Source organism: Phasianus colchicus, chromosome 2, assembly GCF_987193195.1.
Source record: "Phasianus colchicus chromosome 2, bPhaCol1.hap1.1, whole genome shotgun sequence".
In the NCBI taxonomy this organism is placed as follows: domain Eukaryota; kingdom Metazoa; phylum Chordata; class Aves; order Galliformes; family Phasianidae; genus Phasianus; species Phasianus colchicus.
This window is the reverse complement of record NC_143437.1, coordinates 88,543,279-88,563,081: the sequence shown is the minus strand read 5'-3', so window position 1 is coordinate 88,563,081 and position 19,803 is coordinate 88,543,279. Positions and strand designations below refer to the sequence as shown.

Sequence of the window (19,803 nt, the reverse complement as noted above, 5' to 3'; positions counted from 1 at the left end):
CAGCAGTGGTCCCGTTGCGCACCATCCCGAAGGTCCGAGGCAAAAGTGCCTCGACAGCAAGCAAGTAGCAGGAAGAATCCGCAGGGTAAGTCTGGGAGAAAGCAGCATGACTCAGGTAGCAGGCCCAGGAGAGTCTGTCAGTACACAGGCATCACATTGTGAGGAATCTATTGTCAGAAACCTTTCAGGCGAGAGCAGCAGCAGCATGACCGGCCTTAGGCAACAAGAAGGTACAGCGACAGAGTAGGTCCAGGAGAAAGAAGGGCAGGACATGAGGCTTCTCATGTCCAAAAAAGCCCCTTCTTCTTCATGAGGAATCTGTTGCCAGAAAACCTAACCTCATGGTTGTAGGTCCCCTTTTTATCCTTCTTCTTCTGCCAATGTGGCATTCTGGGTGCTTGGGTAAGAGTCATGTGCAGCACCTCCTGAGATGGCCATCTTCCTTGAGATAAGCCCACACAAAAGACTGCTTTCTGGCCATTAATCTGTGGCTTATCTTTCTCACATTGCCCCTGGCTTTGTCCATTTTTGTCCCTCAGACAAAGGATTTCTCAACCCTTGGCCAGGACTTGCTTGGACTTGTTCATCTGTGTCCCCAGCAAACTTTGAGGCAGTGGCATAAAAGATCTTTTACAGATGGACAATACACTTGGCAAAATGTTCCTCGTAGGAAACTGAGAAAGTTGAGAATACACAATGTAAAGGGTTTGAAAATACCAACAAGAAAAGGAGATTAGTGAAAAAGATACATTCCTTTTGGCTGTAACACAGAATAAGGACACGGATGTGATAAAACATGGAAAACATTCTTCCCAGCCCCAAAAGAACATGCACATCAAATTTAAAAATCAGCATCCAGAGCACAAAATAACAGTATCTCATAGGAAGAAAATTAAGGAAAAGTCTGTGCCATTCTGTGATGTCAACTGGAAGGATGTGTAGGGCATCCATCTGCACAGTTGTAAAATACAAAATTAAATGGGCTATAAATTTCTTCCCCTTATTTTTTCAGCTTCATACTACTATGATTCTCTAAAGCAAGTCAACAAACAATCATAGGAAGAAAGTCTTCATGTCTGTTAAACTTGGTAAAGCTACTGGAGTCCTTTGCAGCACTGGAAGGAAAATAGAGAAATGATTCAAGGTCATTGCAAATGACAAGATGCAGATCCAGCAGGGCTACTGGTGATAAGTACATGAGACAGAACAATCAATACAACAATGCGGATTCTTTTCTGCTGCATGCTACTGAGAAGGTGGGCAGCAGTAATCCTCTGTACACCTCTTCTGTAAACCCAAGCTTGCCAAATAGCACCAAAGAGAATTGAGACTAAAACCTATTATCTGCTTTCCCAAAAATACAGAGCATAAGATTGGTCAAATCACAGTAAAAAATACTGTTGAGCACACAAGTCAAATTAGTTGCAAGAAAGACTCATTATTGAAGCATGACCCAAATGTGATGTGAATTATAGAAAAATTTATGTCTTTTATATCTAAAATAATGATATAACTACAAAAATTTAGAGAAAATTTGGCAGAAACAATTTCTGTTAAGAAACTAAGAGTGCAACAACGATTACAGGAATAACAGTGCGAACAGAAACATTGAATAAGTAAGTGAAGCCTACATAAAAACTGAAGTACTACAGTGATAGATACCAACTACAGGAAGGCATCCTCACAAGTATCTTTGACTTCTGTTTTGAAGGGACTCCTTTGAGAAAGAAAGAACATTCAGACCAATTCAGTAGAGATGTATTCAAGTAAAAATGAAAGTATCTGCCAATGTCAATGGATCAAAGGTTGTATAAGTTCGCATAGACTCTGATAAGTTAACAAATCTGTGAGAAAGTCCTGAACAAATTTATAATTTGTACACCACTAAGATTTCACCCATGACTTTGAAGCCATTAGTGTCAGCAAATGAAGGTCAGTAAAACTATACTTCTTAAGACAAACATCCAAAAAATGCAAGCTGTCAGCATCTCCAAAGTCTTTGAGGGGCACCTTGAAAATTATAAGTAGAAACATAATGAAGTAGACCTATGCAAATATACATCACGAAATTTTCAGGATCACTGCTCTCCACAACTGTCTGATTGAAAGACACAGAGAAGATAGAGCCAGATGCTAACTAGAGGTGCACAGTAGGACAAGAAGCAGCAAACACAAGTTGGAACAGCAAGTATCAATGGATGTTAATGGATGTAATTTTTTCCACATGAAGAAATTCAATCCCACACCTTTGCTTCATAACACTTCCGTGTCAGACATCACTGTGTCAGACTGCCCCTCTGCTGTCATCTGTAATGTACATTCCAAATAGTGGGATATTGACAGAAGGGCTCGACATCTGTTGACATGCCACCAACATCTGCCTCTGATGTAATGGGCCAACACAATAAAATAGGAGTTATTGCTTTTGGAGCAACCCTAGTACAAGTGGTGGGTGCTGCAATAGGCAGACCAAAGAGGTTGTGACATCCCGATCCATGGAGATATTTGAACCATGGCTGAACAAAGGCCAGAGCATCTTTGTCCAGTTGGCCCTGCTTTAATTTTTGGTTGCACTAGATGATCTCCACAGTTCCTTCCAACACAAATTATTCTGTAAGTCTATGATAATATGATCTCTGTAATACTCCAAAAGCCCATGATTAATTGTTCTATTTTTAGAAATATCTGACTACTATAGGTAGCCAATTTTGACATGAGGAAACTGTGTGTGCATTTGCTAGGCTATTTTTTACAGCATATTTTGCACTATTTAATGACGATATTTGTTAATACTAGCAATAAGCTAATTTCAAATAACAGAACTCAATAAAGATATAACAGATCCCCTAAGTTTAGGAAGATACCACACAGATCAGTATCAATACAAAAAGAACCTAGAATGACCTTATGAGCATGAGCGAAGGTACAGCAACTAGACCCAGATCCTTTGTTAAAGTTTATTAACATACATATGAATCTGGAATGAGGGGTAAAGGGGTTCTGTAGGGAGAGTAATGATCTGAAGGTTCAGAACTGTTTGTTCACTGAAGAGCTTCTCTTAACATGCAAAATTGCAAGAAAATAAAATCAGGTAGATACTTCTACAGTAAAGATATTGAACTGCAGTGAAAACTCAGGACTTAGAGAATGTTGAGTCTGATGATACAATAGTAGGGTGAATGGTCAAATGTTGGCAAAGTAGTTGAATCTGTGAAATAACCTACATGGATAAAATGCAAAGGGTAATCAGTTACTTCAGGAACAGCTAAACATTGAAGAGTCTCTATAATGCAAACATACACGATTGAGAATACATACAGTGAGGTGAAATAGCAACTGAGAAGATTCACCATTGTTTCAATAGTCCTGAGAACTGTCACATAGAGAAAAGGCAATTCAATCGTCACAACAACAGAACACTAGTAAAAAACACTGACACTCTAATGGCTGCCCCCCTATTTGGAGCAGAACTGTTTAGCCAGCAGTATGGAAACAGTCACCTCTCACTGCAGCTAATGTCTTCCCAGGGCAGCAGGTGTGTGTGCTGGCAGTGCCAGTGCAGCACAAGACCCTTATGACCTCATCTAAGAAGAAATGCCAAATATGACATCCAAAAAACAGAGTATTGTAGAAACACTTGTAACTACACTATCAGCTTATTTGAATGATACTTTTCATACACATTACCTAACAGGTAATTTCATTTGAAAGAGTCTTGGGAGGTGGTATTAAGACGTTCTTTCTTTCTTTTTCTCTTCACCTTTGTATGTGTTAAAGTATTCTAAGCTGAGGTGCTGTGAATTGAGGGTGCTTTTGAAGAGCCTTGAGTCTGATTTTGTCTCATTTTACTCTATCTAATAAAAATCTGCATTTGGGAAAACAGGTTAAGCTGAGACAAAAAAAATGAAAAAGCATTTCTTACTAATAAGATTGTGAAAGCACATACACAGTGTCAAACATATTCACATTTCACTCCACTTATGAGTGATACTAATGCATTCTCCACAAAGCATATTTTCCTAAAACAAACTTCATCTTCATCTTTGCAAGCTGTTTGAAGAAGAGACTTTGTAATCTCCAGCAGAATGAACCTTATTAGGTTGCAGGTCATTTAACCGAGTGGCTTTTTATTTTTGAAATGTGCAGGCTGTTTTTGCTGAAGATCCTGTTGGCATGAAAATACATATTTAAGGTGCATCAAGTACACTGGTTAAACAAAAAAGAATGATGTAATTGTCACCTTCATACTTGAAGGCACAGAGGTATACATGAATTTAATTCTCAAGAGAGATCAGTTAGGATTTTGCATACAGTATTTGACCCCAAATATAAAGATTAATTTATTTTCCATTATAGAATATTAAGGTTTATTAATCTATTATCAAATATCCAACTATCTTACAAATAGCCCCTTTAAAAACAAGTTGAATTTGTTCAAATTACAAGATGGGTTAGATAAACTTTTAAAATTTCTTTTGCTTTGACCATGATCTTACACATGCAATTTCATCTTGCAGTAATCTATGGTAGATCAGATGCTATACAACCTATCAATAATGAACTGTCAAACTGTTCTGGTAATCATCATTTTCATGAAGCCATCAAGAAGGACACCTTTGTGCTTTGGGCCCAGTCATGAGACAGCTTCATCAGAAAGACAGCTTAGTGCTATGTCATCTGGTGGGACAGTCACCAAGGCCACAATGAATATCGTGTCCAGTTCTGGCCCCCTCAGTTCAAGAAGGACTAGAAAATGCTTGAGAGAGTCCAGCACAGGGCCACAAGGATGATTAAGAAAGTGTAGCATCTCTCTTACAAGGAAAGGCTGAGGGAACTGGGTCTCTTTAGCTTGGAGGAGAGGAGACTGAGGGTTGACCTCATTAATGTTTACAGACATGTAAAGATTGAGTGACAGGAGGATCGAGCCAGGCTCTTCTCAGTGGCATCCAATGATAGGACAAGGGGCAGTGTGTGCAAGCTGGAACATAGGAGGTTCCACATAATTTTGTAAAAAAACTTCATCACAGTGAGGGTAACAGAACATTGGAACAGGCTGCCTCGGGAGGCTGTGGAGTCTCCTTCTCTGAAGATATTCAAAACCCACCTGGACGTGTTACTGTGTGACCTAACCTAGGTGTTCCTGCTCCAGCAGCGAGATTTGACTAGATGATTTTTGAAGTCCCTTCCAATTCCTGACATTCTGCGATTCTGTGATGAATGAAGCTAACAGACTTACACAAAACAGAGGAGAAAAGTTATTGCAGCAGGCTTTCTCCTGCTGTTGATAACTTTGCATTTACATTTTAAATTCCAGCCAATCCATTTCCATGCTGTCACCGACCCAATGCCCAGAATACATGCTTTAAAACTACAAGCTTGTAGATCTTAGTAGCAGAATAAACTGAATGCCTCTTCATCACAGTTGAAAGACCAGCTCCTTATGATAAGAGCAATGTGGTGTTTTTCTGTTCATGCCTGAAAGTCAGGAAAGATTGCTGCATTTTAAATAACTTTATTAAATGATTTTGATCAGCACATGTCTTTGTCCCTTCAGAAATTGTTTGAGCGCACACATATTTGCCCTTGTGTCTAAATGTCCTCATGGAGGTTCCTTCAGGAATTATTCTGTAAGTCTATTGCCCCATCACATCACTCTAAATTCCCTTTTGCTATGCACCTTGGAGAAATCAGGAGACTACTAAAGGTTAGGTTGTATAGCAGTGAAAAGAAACAGATGTTATTTATTTATTAAAACAAACTTCCAGATGGTTCAAGATCACCACATTGTACAAACAGCTAGCTTAAATGACTGCTTGATTTTATTGTCATTACCCTCCAGTTTCCTTCTGCCATCACTCCCTAGTGTTTGTTATGCTTCCTTGCTTCAGCAGGTGTCCAAGTATTGTAAGTTATTTGAGAGATGAGCTCTGTGTTCTTTTACAGTTTCTAGAAACCTTTGGAACAAACAAAGTAGAACAATAATGGTAACAATGGATCACCAAATCAAAATAAAATTGTCCCTATGACCAGATATAAGAAAATCCCATTAATCTTTTAAATCAAACTGATCACCAACACTTCAAATGAAAGTCAGGCAAAAAAAAAAAAAATTACAAAATTTATTTTTTCCTCACAGAAGTTTCTTTTCCCACTCTGTAGCTCCTTCAAAATAACTGAATTTTCATATACCATACCAATTTCTTTTTTGTACATGCAATTTAGAAGCTCTCTGAGAAACCAAACAGCACAAAGACAATTTATCTGTAGTCTTTCAATGGCCAACAAAGTGTTTCAGCATACTGGCAGAGTGCAGGCTGAACTACAAACACATACTTGATCCAATGCCATGCATGTATGTCATAAAGCATGTACAGTCCAATAAGATTAAGCCACACTCAGCCCTGAGGAGACACTGCACTCAAACAAGGCTCCTGCTTTGGAAGGAAACTGAGAGAAGCAATGGAATAAAGTGTGGTGGAAGTTCACTGTTCTAACTGAAGGATTTTAGCAAAGATTTACATTATCTTAACTTGAGCGAGACATGTCTAGAAAATTTTGATAACTTTTAAATCTTCAAGAAAAAAAAAAAAAAAAGGCATAGAAATCAAAGTTGTAGACCAGACAGAAAAGAAAATGAAAGAAAAAAGGAAACTGTGTGTTTATAGTATGTCAACAAAATATTTCCAAAAATTTAGACAAGTGGCAGGCAGATGGAAAAAGTAAATTAGGCGGATAAATAAAAACAAGAAGAAAAGAGGATAACCTAGGTGGAATTTAAAGAATAAATTCCTTTCAAATCAAAAGCAAAAACAAATAATAATACAAGCATTCAGAAGAACATATCTTGAAAAAATTGATATAACAACTCCTAAAGTGGAAAAGGAAACAGCTAAAGAGGCTAAAATCACAAAGAATTATGATTTATTTAGATCATCCTCCTGCAAAGAGGATACATAAATGATTCCTATGAGAGAATAATACTGTTTTTAGACACCAGGGATAAGGTAGTGTTGAATACTGAGATGTTAGAAGAGTCATTAAACAAACTGGTAAGTTAGGTAGTGCTGGTCTCTGACAGTATACACTCATAAGTTCTGAAGATGCCTAGTACAAAAGTGGCTATGATTTTAACAAAAAATGTATAGTTCCCCAGGAATACCCAACCCTAAAAAGCAGGAAAAATTCAAGTTAATGCATTAGTGATAACCTGTTGCTCAAATGGAATGCTTCCGAATAGCAACAGCTTCTGAGTCTCCAGAAGGATTTTCTTCTGCCTCCAGCTGATAATGAAACATGCTGTATACAAAACATCAATCCCATTCACAGAGCAGCACAAAACCTTACCTATGACCTCAGCAAAGTAACAAGTACTCAGCTCTGAGATGTTTGCCAAGATTAGTTGCGTGGTGTATCACACCTTTTACAGGATAAGACTCCACAGATGTTTTGTACCGCAGTGTGAAGAAACCTCACATATAATTAGTGTCCACGGAAGGGATATCACCTCAGCATCTTATCAAGTGCAGATCCAAAAGGAAATTAGCACAGTAAGCTCATGGGACCTTTTCTATCCTCAGTTTTCCCAGCAGATGTGAAACACTCAGAACTAAGTCAGTCCCAGTTGGGTTCAGATCTCTCCAAGGAGAGCTTGAACTCAGGTATCCCACGTCTCAGTGATCCTTGTTGAATGTGATGTTGGGACTCCTTAGAAGGTCTGATTTCTTCATCACTGAACACATGAGATTAACTTGAGGACTAACCAGTAGAGAGTGCTAGACTTGGTCATCCCAACAACCTGTTGTGAGAACAATCATTTTCCAAAGCACATTCAGGAACCTTAATAATACATTAATATGATCAAGGATACATTTGAACTCAGGGCTGAATACAACCAGAGTTCACGCTTTGATGTTGAATTAATCCACCCGGTCCTATCCCTGTATTCTCACAGCTATGTGGTCTTCCTGCCTTTCAGTGTAGAGCCAATATTGTTTGCCTTGGCACATTTGCGTTCTGCTAATGATGCCCACTGGAAACCACTTCAGGTATTTCTATACCCTGGAGTTGTATACATTTTAAAATTACACAACAATAAATATTTGTACCCCTGTTAGCATTTTCACAGGGTAAAGATAATCGCTGAATTTATTTTTCAGTGCTGAAATTTTTGACCTGTCATTCAAGATAATGATATAGAGTACATTTATTGTTTATTTTGCTACCACTGCTTTAAGTGGTGGAAGAAAAGCTTATAATTCAGATGAGCTACTTCTCTGAAACTGTCACACAGCAAGCAATTATAGATGGCTCCGACAGATGGGATTTTGCCCCTACAATGCAAGATCCCAATTATCTCACATACAAACTGCCATGAGAAATGAATGAAGAATTAGGAAGACTAAAAACATTGTTTAACAGATGCACTTGTGTTAGACATTCTGGGCTTACTACGAAGCAGTGGTGGAGAACCAGGGTCCTGTTAGCTGTTAAGCAAGGCTAAAGCAGACCATTAATGGCACAGGAGCACTCAGTAAAGGAAAACTGACCACATCTACAGAGGATGCCGAAAGGCTGTGAAAGTGTTATTAATACTCTCAATGGGAGTGAAATGTTAATTTATCTCCACATTGCTGGATAGCCTAGAAGCAAAAAAAAACAACTAGTGCATTGTCCAGGTAATGCACAGCCAATTGAGTATACCCATCCTTTGGGTCACTGCTAATAGAAATGAGAGAGACAACTGGTAACACTTTCTACCTTTAGCTCTGGAAGATGCTGTTTTACACAAGGAGTTTCCATTTCTTAATATTTACCTATTAATCGTAGTCATGCCCAGGGCTCCAAAGAAGGTATCCATGAACACAAAAGATCTCTAATACACCATGTCAGACAAGAAACCAAAAAGGGACTCAGCAGTCACATTGCGGAGCTGTTTGGAATACCTTCATTTTCTTCTCCTGTGTTTCACTTTGACCTTTTGGAAAATATGCTTGATATAAAGTAGTACTCTACTGTTTGATGTATGAACTTTGTATTTCTGCAGGCCATTTTGTATGTAAGTATTTCAGATAGCTGAATTACTCCCAGCCTACAGTGTACATTTTCAAAGGGACTATAAACACAGAAAGAAAATTACAACATCTAGCTTTATTGGAAGTGCTGTATCTGTCTCTAGTTAGTTAGGTAAGTGAATAAATGAACGAGTGTAAAAACAACTAGAAATGACATTTCAGTTATTTTTTGCTAGCTTGGAAACTCTTAATCTTGTAATTTGAGTTTTGAAATTCTGTTTCTGTATTCCTGACAATGAAATATTTCCAAAACAGCTCTGGGACTGGAACTCAGACAGGTAAGAATCATCTGGATCATTTTTTCTCCAGCCAGAAATTCAAGCTGGGCCTGTGTGCCCTCAAGCACTCATTGCAAGTAATTACCCTGCTGAGGGAATACAGCCAGAGAAATGTTACAGCATTACTATTATTACTTTCTGGATTAAGTAATAAATATTTAAGAGAGTAAAGCTAGCCTGCATGAAGTGAGAAATGAACACATGCCAAAACCCCACCAACTCAGTGTGCACCTTAAGAACTCTTCTACCTGAAATAAACAGCAAAAATTATTCCATTCCCTGACACAGTAGGCTCTCATTTTCCTTAAAAATATAAACTTGCCTTCAAATTTAAACTGTAGTTCTTTATTAGTTACTTTTATAAATAGGTCTCATCTGTTTCTTTCAGAAGAACACACTGAGGTCAAAACAACAAAAGTTAGTCCAATATGAGGGTAGTTTCCAGCATGATTTCTTCTCTTTTTTCTCCAGCTTGCAGATCTCCAGACCTATGTAAGAGGTGCATATCTTTGTACAGCAGTTAAACCTTCTGACAATAGGGTCACACTTTTTAGATACTTTAGCACATAATTTGAACATGATTCAAACTCTTGTGGACTCAGAGATTCCAGAATGAAAATCAACATGTCTGTTATTTTCCATTGCCATGCCACCCTTAGTCACTCAGCCACTGCCCACTCAGCTGATAACATTCTCTAAAGCACTAGACTTTGTAAAAAAGTAATTGTAAAAATAGTTAGTAAAGAGAAAATAATGAGCTGTGATTTGTTCATAAAAATCTTTCATATATATGGCATTCATTTTCATAGAATTGTAGAACCACTGAGATTGGAAAAGGCCACTAGTCCAATTGTCCACCTATCACCACCATGCCCATTTTCAATGGCCCCATCAGGACTTGTTTATCTTTCACTACATTTTTATTCAGTGTAGGAAAACTAGATGAAGTTTAAATGGACAGGCATGATACAGACTTAAGTAAATATTTAGACTTGTTAGATGTTATTTCTAGCATTTTTGTTGTTCAAAAGTATTTGTGAAGATAATCCATGGAAGGCATACATTCCATAGAATTTAAAGAAGGCTCTTGTCTATTCAGCATGTAGCAAAGGAAATCTACATATTTGGAGTATCCTAAATCTTTCAGTTCATAGATTCAAGGATGAGTAAACCTGTGACATGTTGCCAATATTTCTAAAATGCTAATACCCAAGGCAGTCCCCCTGAATGCAGTGTAGCCCCATTCCAACTATGATGAATGCACTTCTTCATGAACTGGAAAGGCATGTGTCATTCTTCCAACTATCAGTTACTCATTTTACAACTTCTGCTTCTTTATGGGAATCAATGATGTAATCTGCTTCAGCTTTATACCACAGCTGTTCTCCATTTTTTCATGCACCCACTACCTAAGAACACTTCTACAAACATAAAAAAGCTTCTACCACTATGAAAAGAATAATGAAGAAATAAGACACTGGTAAAGTATCTTGTCTATTTACTACCATTATTGCCTTGCTTTAAAAGAGTCTGGGGAAGTTCTTCTTTTAAATATATTTCTATAAGCAACCAAGGCACGGTTTTAACACAGACTGAAATCCTTAACTAGAGGATTGGAAGGAAATCGAAGAGGATTAAATAGAGGACTGCAATCATAATATATTTCTAGCAAAATAAAGTGTAGAATATCAAAGGCTATGCAATATAATTGTAAAGCTGTTGAAAGCCAAAAATTTGCTTGACTTTGACCCTAGAAAGGCAGATAATAGTCTCTTTTGAGAGATCCAGATGAAGCCCACTGAGAAAACTTGGGTGCTTAAAGACAGACCCTGCAGCTTGTTTTTAAACAAAGGATGCCTTAGAGACTCTTGCTCTCACATGTATTGATTGAAAGACACATTAAATAGGCAGCTTGGTTATTCCTTTAAAAAAAAAAAAAAATCCCAACAACTTCAAAAGATCAGACCAAAAGAGCTTCAGTAAAAGTAAATCCTATCTCTTTCATGTTAGAGGTGGGCTGGATTTTGGTGGAGGTGGAGGGGGATGCAGTTGATAAATCAGGACATAACGGTAACTGCTAGGCCAATTCTGTGCATAGAAGCTCATATCTCCTCATAAAACAACAGTTAACAAAACATCAACCATAACTTCCCTGCAGCATTATCTGTCAGGGTAAGCAGGTCAGCAGGTGCTCAACGCTGTGTACCTTCACCCACAGCACCTGCCATGGTCAGCACTGCTTCCGTGAGCTGTCCCTGCAAGGTTACTGCTCTCATCCTAATCCTGTCTCAGCAGCAATATGCAAGCCAAAAATAAAGGCTGACAGATATAAAAGTACTTTTTCATATCACAAACTAAAAGTAAATTCTGCCAAGTAGATACCAGAGTATATGATTTTTTACTCCTTTTTTCACACTTTATTTTTCATTTGTTTTTTCTTTTTCCTCCCTCCCACCCTCCAGTTTAACCTCCCTACTGGCAGGAGTTAAGTCTTTTGTAAGGGTCCTTCTAGATCCTAAGCAAGTTCAAGCCAGATGGTTACTACTATATCATAAATATTATAAATATTATAAATATTATAAAAGTTTGTATCTCCTTTTCCCACAGGAGTGAATCTTTGCCCAGAATTTTCCTTCCTAGGAAAGTTCTTGAAATTATATCACAACAACAGTCCATATTTATTTACTCTCTCCTCCAATATTATATAGAGTTAAATTAAGTTTCTATATTTTTAGCATCAGAGCATGCAAACCTATTGCAGGTCTGTGCAGAGAATAGTTTGATAAGATGTTTAGAGTGAATCTGTGGGGAAAAAAAAACATTTTCAGACTAATTCTATGGAATGTTCCTTCAAACTTAAGACAGAAACCACCAGAAATAACATGAAGAAAATGCATGAAGAAAGTGATACCAACTCTTCTTTTTCCCAGACATCACAACTATTGAGTTCCATGATAAAAATGTGCATTTTTTTTCCTTATAAATAGTAGTTGTATCTAATTAAATCTGGTTTGAAAACTACATTATGTAGCTTGTTGGAAATCTCTTGTTGACTACTCTTGCAGTCATTCAGATGCAGTTTATAATGTTTACCAATAAGTTTGCAAATGCAACCAAACTAACATAATCTGACCTAATTTGAACTTCACAGAGGAATTATACAAACCTCTTAAAATAGATATTAGCAAGAAATTCTTTACTGTGAGAGTGGTGAGACACTGGAACAGGTTGTCCAGTGTGGTCATGAATGCCTCTCCCTGCAAGCATTCAAGGCCAGGCTGGATGGGGCTCTGAGCAACCTGGTCTAGAGGGGGTGTCCTTGCCTATAGCAGAGGGGTAGGAACCAGATGATCTTAAATGCCTCTTCCAACCCAAACCATTCTGTGATTCTATGAAAATAGTTGCCTTTCTTTTTTCCACAGATTAAAAGGTACAGCTTACACCATGGATGTGACATAAGGTGCCAAGAATGTTAGTCAGTACTTTGACCTACAACCTACTCAGAATTCACTTTTTTGAGCTCCATATTCCAGAATTTGACAGTAGAGAAGTCAGAAGGAAAAGAAACCCATTCATTAAGATCTACTGCTTAGGACTTCTTTTTTTCACCATCGTCTGTACAGAGATCTTCCCCAGAGTTCAGCACAAATCTCACCCATGTAATGCAAATCCAGAACTCTTTGCACTTTTTAAAGGCTTTTTTTATTTAACTTAAAATATTTTCTTTATCTTGAAGACTAATAACAAATGTAGCAGGAGTTGATAAGAGATGAGTAAAGAGATTTTGGTCCAGGCTAAGAAGAAAAATCTTACTTTTGTCTGAGAAAAGCTGGATGATGTCATTGACTCCTCAAAACAGAAGAGAGTCTGAAATTTCTATTGACCAGCTATTAAAGCCAGGACTATCAATACATGCAGAAATAAATGAACATGAGCTGAAATTCTGATGATTTCTGATGTTCACAAAAAGTCTAACCATAATACCTGGTCAGGAGAGGAAGTCTGTATTCTAGTGGAGTACAGATACAAAAAAACTTGTCTTTATACAGCATCTCATTTAATTCTTTTCTTTTTTTTTTTTTAATGTAGTTTATTACTCAAAATTTTGTGTACTTAAATGTCTCTAAACTTGTTAGAAATTACATGTGTATGGCTTCAAATTCAATAATGAAACTGGAAAAAGACATTAGGGATTTTAAACCAAACATAGCTCAATATATAGAAATATTTGCTATGCTGCTATTACAAACAAAATTTAGGAATAAAAAATATAACATACAGTGGAAAAAAAAAGACTTTTCTTGACTATGAACTCTTCAACTTTAAACACAAATCTTTGTAAATTCTGACATGCAGAATGGGAATGCTGTGTGTTACTCTGGTGTTGTCACAGCATTAATACCTACCCAGAGTAGTCCAGTTCAACATGCATAAAGCTAGTTGACACTTTTAATAGCACTTTGTTCAGAGAGCATCCTGGTTTCATCTGGAAAATTTCACAGCCTAACATTTAATGTTGCCACTAAATTCTAGGACAAATGGGAAGGAAGCCAAAAGCGTAGGAAGGCTTTGGAAATTCCCAATGAAGAGAAACCTTGACACACTGAAGCTGTCCCAAGGAAACAAAGGGCAAAATGATGCTTTTTCCCTTCCAGCTCAAAACACCAAGTCAGTTCCTAAGTAAATGGGATACAGTCCTCAGTGATCTTCTCACTTTTCTCAAAGGAAAGGTAGTGAGGAAAAAATGACAAAGAAGAAAATGGATTTGCAGTTCTGTCATTGTCATTCACCTCTAAAGTCACAGCTCCATGGTACAGAGACTGGGAGGTTTGAGCTTTCTTAAGTGGTCACTGAGGAGAGGGAGACAAGGAGTAAGTTTCAACAAAGGTGACTGAGGTACTCTCTCCTTGCTGAAATAAAGCTGTTTTGAAAGAAAAGTGACACAGGAAAAAATGAAAACCAGATGCAGTTATTCTAGATGCATTTCACAATAGTTGCTGCTGGTATAAAGTTAGTTGCCTAACTTAACTAGTCATTTATACTTTCCTTTAATAACTGGAGGGATCCATGCACTCCCCAAGATGCATCCCAGACAGGCACACAAATTACATATCTGGAGCAACTGCAGCAGAGGCTCCAACTTGATGGGATAGAAAAAATCCATTAAGAACTCCCTTAGAGACCATAATCTTCTCCTAAAAGAATCTAGAAAGTATATTTTGGATACCCTAAACTTCAGGCACTTAATAGGTGAAATGAACCCAAATCTTTATCAAATATCAGTAGAACCAAATTTCACATTGTGATTTCCCTAAGAAAGGAAATACACACTCAATGCAGAATGTCTCTTGGAAGCACTGTCAGCCCAATTCACCTTCAAAGTTTCCCTATCGTGCCCTTTGTGCCTGCCCTGTATGCACAAGAATACAGGCAGACAGCACTAAGGCTCAGAAGCAGAAGTCACTGTGATAATGATGCATACCAGTAACACCCAAAGTGATCAGATCATGATTTAGGATGTTGGGAAAGTACCTGTCTCCTTCATGCTTTATAGCTATGAGAAAGTGGGACATGGTTTCCTTTCTTCTTCTATTCCAAGGCATGCTACAGCATATAACAGACATTCACATGAAGGAAAAGAGCTCAGACTGACACCAGCAGGACTTTGCACCTTGAAAGGCAAATGGTATACTGGTCTCCATCAGAAGAAGGGTGGCCAGCAGGGACAGAGCGGTGATTGTCCCCCTCTACTCTGCTCTTGTGTGGCCCCATCTGCAGTACTGTGTGCAGGTCTGGAGCCCCCAGTACAAGAAAGACAGAGAGCTGTTGGAGAGGGTCCAGAGGAAGGTCACAAAAATGATCAGGGGAATGGAGCACCTCCCCTATGAAGACAGGCTGAGGGAGCTGACCTTGTTCAGCCTGGAGAAAAAAAGGCTGCGGGGTGACCTCATTGCTGCCTTTCAATATCTAAAGGGAGCCTACAAACAGGAGGGGAATCAACTCTTTGAAAGGGTAGATAACTGCAGGATGAGGGGAAATGGTCTGAAGTTGAGGGAGGGAAGATTTAGGTTGGACATGAGGGGGAAATTCTTTACAGAGAGAATGGTGAGGTACTGGAACAGGCTGCCCAGAGAGGTTGTGGATGCCCCGTCCCTGGAAGTGTTCAAGGCCAGATTGGATGTGGCCCCGGGCAGCCTGGTCTAGTATTAAATGTGGAGGTTGGTGGCCTTGCCTGTTGTGGGGGGGGGCGGGCTGGAGCTTCATGATCCTTGAGGTCCCTTCCAACCCTGGTCGTTCTGTGATTCTGTGATCTGTGATTCTGTGACTTCTTTTTCTGTGTCATCTTTGTTTTTCCATCACTTCTAGTGCTCTGGCCAAGGACAAAGATTTACAGTTTGATTTGAACACTGCCTCTAAAACCCTAACCACTCTAGCTTGACCAGGTGTCATGATAATAAGTAGATGGGTAACAAATCACAAAAAGAAATCCACATTTCCACCACTGAGCACTGGCTGTTATTAGTAATAATTAAAACCTTTGGAAAAAACTCTGTTCAGCTGAGAGCTCTTGCCCAGAACTTTTGCCAGTTGTGTCCAGTTGGCATCCTAATCCTTGAAGAATTAACATGTTCAGAGTTGATCATCAAATTAAAATTCCTGTATTATTATAACAAGTATCTATTCTATCTATTGTGGAATTACAGAGGAACTTTATACATATAGCAGAGCCTCCACAGCACAGGTATTTACAGAAAGAGATCTGAAAAACTTGCAAGGTATATCTAAGGTGGTAAGAAGGCAGAATAAGCACGGGGAATCAATGAAATGATAAAAGTCAGCGAAAGAGTGCCATATCAAGAGGCACAGCAGAAACATTCACAGACTAAAGGGAGGGAATTTTAAGAACTGCAAATATCTAAGCAGTAGGAATCACCTAATATGTGACTGAGTTCAAGAGAGAGCAGCTTAAATTTATTTTGTTATGTTTGGAAAAAAAAATCTGCAATTTCAGGTAACAATTCACAGTGGATAAATTTGCATTTGAGGTGAGGGAAAAAAAAAAAAAGAAAATGGAGACAAGGGAGAACTATCACAACTGAGTACAATGAGCACTATGGTGAGCAAATGGCCATTCTACTTATGCTGTGCAGGGTGTCCAAATAGAGACAAATAGCACTTCTGCCTGGCATGAGATACAAAACATAGCTTCAGCATTTCACTGAATCGTAATAGTTCACATCATGTAATGACTGCAGAGAAAAGTTACCTGATCAGAAGGAGTATTTTATCTAGGATATATTTTTCATCCCGAAAGCTGTTAGCATCACCAGGCACCTGAACACCAGAACCTATTTATGTGAGTTGAAAATTGAATATCATGTGTCTTGCCTGTTTTTCATATTCAAAACTGAAAAAACTTGTCCAAACAACAGAAGCAAAATGCCAGTCTTTTGTGTCACACCAAGCTTGACCTAAGTTAAGGGTTTTCAATAGTTTTTTTGATAAGTTACAGCATTAATTGTTTCACTGCTCACCATTTTTCACAAGTAATAAATTAACTGCATTTCTCCCACATACTTCTGCCTCCAGTCTTGCACAGGATGATAAAGATACCTTTCCTCTCTCCAAAGAGCAGAAATTAGTTTCACAGTGGTCCACTTTTTGTGTGAAGGCAATGCTGGCCATTGGCAGTGAACAAAATGGTGGAAGACACTGCCTTTGTAACAATTCCATCAGTGAAATATATGAAGAAGTTAACAGAAGACACACTGTTTAAAAGGTGCTGTAGGGCTTTTTCTTTTGTATGTGTGTTGGAAAATTTGTCGTATTATCCATTTTCCAAAGATCCAAGCTGCTGATATTCTTTTAACAGCAGTTCTACAGGTACCACGAACTGAATCAGTACATAAAGTTAACACTGTTCCCCTGGGAAGACAGCTGAAATCACATGCCAATTAAAATCTTTCAGCGTGTTCACCTAATAGCAAAATATTACAGCAGCCTACATAGTCTAGTAGTGTTCCATATATAAAAATAGCTTTCCAGAAATAACTACCCTGCTGTATTGGACTACTGAATTTCCCAGAGGGCCAGTTACTTTTGTTTTATGTGTTAAAATGCTTGCTGTAGAGTGAAAGTACTGAACCCGAATATATTAGTAGTAGTTTGCTTATTGCCTACAAATGGCATTTAAACAACAGTAATACTGCTTCAGACTTGGAAGGATTTTGCATTCTGAATTTTGGCAAGTTGTTAGAATAATTCTGTGCTCCATTCCCAGAACATAAATCTCAACACAGTGGGTATATATTCTCAATCAAATTACTGTGAGGGGTGGAAGCTTCACAGTTGTCCGAATACAATGAGTTTGGCAAGATAGTTCTATTATTGTACTTTTTAATCCAACATTTTTTTCCACTGCTCAGCAAGAGCAAGTAATCAGAACAGAAAGTGATTCCAAAATGTAAATTAGGGTGTCTGATGTAGGGATCCACTGCATATCAAAAGTCCTGTATCAAAAATATTTCCTTTTCTAGTTCACTGCTGGCAGTCAAACCTTTGAAGTGCGAGAATTGCTTTTCTAATCCATGTTATTTTAGTATTTATTTTCACAATACTGCACATGGTCATACATATTTTTGTTTAGAGGGTGCAATTTCCATTAAATTTAATTCCTTATTTTTGCAGCTTTATTTTTGCAGCTTTAGATCTAAGGCAGCTTCTATTGAATACCATAACTTTCCACAAGACACTTGTTGAAGACGACTGGAAGGAGTGTGGTTATGAAATGATGCCTTTTCTTAACACATAGCCCTACTAATTGAAAACATATGGAGCATGACTGTCATGGAGGTATCTAAATGCTAACAGGTTAGACTTTAAGCCTAATGAAGCACGTATTCAAAACAGTTATGACCACAGATCCCTCAATCACTGCATCTCAAAAATGTCATGAAAATTATTCTAATGAGGATGCTAAGCACTCAGAATCTGCATGGTCAGACTTTTAAGTAATGCTGACATTGTTTGAAATCTCTTATATCCCTTTATGATATTTACCTGACAAAGGAATTTCATGATACAGTATTTAAATAAAATAAAATTAAGAATATAAGTTAAGCAAACATCGTTAAAATTTCAGAATATATTTAGAAGATGACTCCCGATGACACATAGTCATTCTTTTCTAGAAAAGAGAGTAGTTAATGTGCAGACAACATCAGTGAGGTATACACACTACAAAAGATAAAAGTATTTCACTCAATGCATATGAAAGAATGGATCAGTATGTTCACAGAGGCTCACTGAACTCCATAAAGATTCAAATATAGATCTGATTGCAGGAGCTGAGCTGCAGCTTGTACTTTGACACAGAGCCATGTGATGCAGGGAAGAGAATAGATCCGTGTCCTACTGCAGTATTATTAAAATCCTTGTCTATCTAGGAACACATACTACTTTGCTGTAGCGAAGTACAGACAGTGTTGTTATTTATTATTTGCATTATGGTAGCTGCCATCAAGTACCAGCGTTTCAGTGAGTTGATCATTATAGGGACATTTAGAGAGCTCACAGTGCTCATAAGAGGCAGTATATCACAAGAGACAGGTGTGATTGGGTAGGATGACATTACAAATTAGAAACTGAGCAAGGAAGTCTGCTGAAGTCACATATTGTTTCTCTGTGTAAAGGTACGACCATACTTAAGCATACTTCAAAATGTGGTTCTGTACTAGACAGAAAGAAAGGAGGGATCTGTGCAACAAAACATTGCAAGCAAAGCGTATATCAAGCCTACAATTCTTTCCACAAGTTTTGCACACATTCCATTCTTGCAGAATTTTTTATAAATTCATTTTGTTATAGTACATATTTGAACCACAGACAGAGAGAATGAATCAGTCATAGTTACCTAACTTATTTTTTCTATGTGACACGATCATTTTCCGTAAAGGGTTTCATTTATTATTAATATATACATAAAACTTATGGAAAGAAAGTAACTTTGGAATATTGAGAGAAATAAATATGAAACATTGTATATGAAATAGGCATTACCTCCTTGTTTGGGTTTAAAAAGAAAGTGGATGCTGAACAAAAAGGCATTTAGCCTTGAAGTGAACAATACTTCTGGGAATGGCTGATCATTATTCTGTTTAATGTGATCTTGAAAGTGAGATATTTGCACTGAATGCAGGGCAGTGCAAAAAGGATGTCTTTCAAGTGAAACAACAGAATGCTTCTGTAACAAAACTGTCAGCAGTAACGCTAGATGCATGGAAGTAGTGGACCTCTGCATTTGGTGTCATATGAACATAAAGAAAAAAATCAGAACTTCACATTTATTACAATTAATAATGCTCACTGACTATGTTTTCAGGTATGATATAAGGTGGCTGAAGAAGTCTAGGCCAAATCTCTAGGTTTAAATTCTCTGAAGTGGTAGGTATGTT

At 37.9% G+C, this 19,803-nt stretch overlaps 1 long non-coding RNA gene across 1 annotated transcript in view; it reads right to left on the bottom strand.

Annotated features, from left to right (window-relative positions):
- Positions 1-5,710: 5,710 nt before the first annotated feature.
- LOC149919174 (uncharacterized) overlaps positions 5,711-19,803 on the bottom strand; it is a 43,187-nt gene continuing 29,094 nt past the window's right edge. Inside the window, exon 2 of the long non-coding RNA XR_016464486.1 lies at positions 5,711-5,954. This is a non-coding gene — a long non-coding RNA (uncharacterized LOC149919174). The remainder of the gene's footprint in view (positions 5,955-19,803) is intronic.